Source organism: Neophocaena asiaeorientalis, unplaced genomic scaffold (genome assembly GCF_003031525.2).
Source record: "Neophocaena asiaeorientalis asiaeorientalis breed wild unplaced genomic scaffold, Neophocaena_asiaeorientalis_V1.1 scaffold149, whole genome shotgun sequence".
In the NCBI taxonomy this organism is placed as follows: Eukaryota; Metazoa; Chordata; class Mammalia; order Artiodactyla; family Phocoenidae; genus Neophocaena; species Neophocaena asiaeorientalis.
Window position 1 is genome coordinate 7,503,838 of NW_020174442.1, and position 1,713 is coordinate 7,505,550.

The 1,713-nt window shown below is 38.8% G+C and overlaps 1 pseudogene; it reads right to left on the reverse strand.

Annotated features, from left to right (window-relative positions):
* Positions 1-526: 526 nt before the first annotated feature.
* On the reverse strand, positions 527-1,436 carry LOC112407752 (nucleophosmin pseudogene; annotated as a pseudogene).
* Positions 1,437-1,713: the final 277 nt, after the last annotated feature.

Below are 1,713 nucleotides of genomic sequence, written 5' to 3' on the forward strand. Positions count from 1 at the left end.
TGGCAATCTAGATGAGTTGAGAAGTCAAAACTACATAAGAACCATTTACTCCTAGATTCAAAGAGTAAGGAGAGTTTCATTCATTAAATCTAGGTGTTAGACACATAGGACTTGAAGTATTTCTCTAGTTGTCTGTTCAAAATAGTTCATAAGCAAGTTTCTACAGAATGAATTTCATAAAGACAAAGGCAATACATCAAATTTTCTTTAAATCAAAACCTATCAGTGTTTCAGGGTAAGAGCTTTTTTTGTTTGTTTTACTGTATTAAAATAGAGTTTATTTCATCTGTGTATTTTTCCCTCCACACCATTTCCATTTGTCTGACCACCACTAATACTATGTCCTATCATAACATTCCATACATACTTAAAACCAAGCAAAGGGTGGAGTTCCATCTTTAAAAACTAAACAGGTATTTTGGACAATGCATTCTTGGCAATGGAACCTGGATAACATTTATCAGACACGGTAGTGAAAGTTCTCACTCCATATTATAAAAAGGACAGCCAGATATCAACTGTTACAGAAATGAAATAAGACAGAAAATTTTAACAAACTGTTTAAACTATTTTCTTAAAGAGATTTCCTCCACTGCCAGAGATCTTGAACAGCCTCCTGGTCAGTCATCCAGAAACAATTCTTCACATAATTGATGAATTTGGCTTCCACTTTGGGAAGGGAACCACCTTTTTCTATACTTGCTTGCATTTTTGATTTAATGTCTTCTACAGAGCTCGGTCCTTTTGGTGCTTTAGGAGTTTCTTCCTGTTTTTTTGAAGGATTCTTGACCTTTCGATCTTCGTGTTGATGGTTTGGAGTCTTTTCCATTCTGGTTTGGTTTTTGCGCATTTTTGGCTGGAGTATCTCGTACAGATTTCTTTACTGTAGCTTTTTCTTCAGCTTCCTTATCATCAACGTCATCATCATCATCATCTTCGTCATCATCTTCATCTTAATCAGCAGCAAGTTTTACTTTTTTCTGTGGAAACTTTCTACCACTTCCAGGGGCAGAACGCTTTCCAGATATACTTAGGAGTTTCACATCCTCCTCCTCTTCATCTTCTGATTCTGCATCTTCCTCCATAGCTACTAAGTGCTGTCCACTAATATTCACAGGCCCTGAACCATACTTCAACTGTAAGACCAAAGGTGACGTTATGTCAAAGCCCCCAAGGGAAAAAAATTGGCTGCACATTTTCAAAGTTGCTAGTGTCACTTTAATTGGACTGCTTTCATAATTCACCACCTCTGCTTCGACAACATGCAATTCATCCTTTGCGCCAGCCCCTAAACTGACCGTTCTTAAAGATAACTGGTGCTCACTTTCATCATTATCCACCTTAAAGTGAGAATCTTTGTTGGCCTTTAGTTCACAACTGAAAAGATAGTTCTGGGGCCTCAGGGGGCTCATGCCCATGTCCATCGAATCCTCCATGGGTTGGTGGCACGCACTTAGGTGGAAGAGAAGGTGGACGGAGATAAAAGACTACCATTCCAGGGAACAGTTGCGGCAGGACGGAATCACACCAGGGTGAGGAGCTGTTTATTACGTAGAGTTAATTAGACAGGCAGACAGACGCAAGTGCAAAAGATTTGTACTAAATTAAGTCCTGATCTGTATGTTAACCTCTTAAGAAAACAAAAGACAAGTGAAAAAGCTTTGACTATTTTATCACTGCAAGAGCTGTCATTAACCCCTGAGACACTGAGTG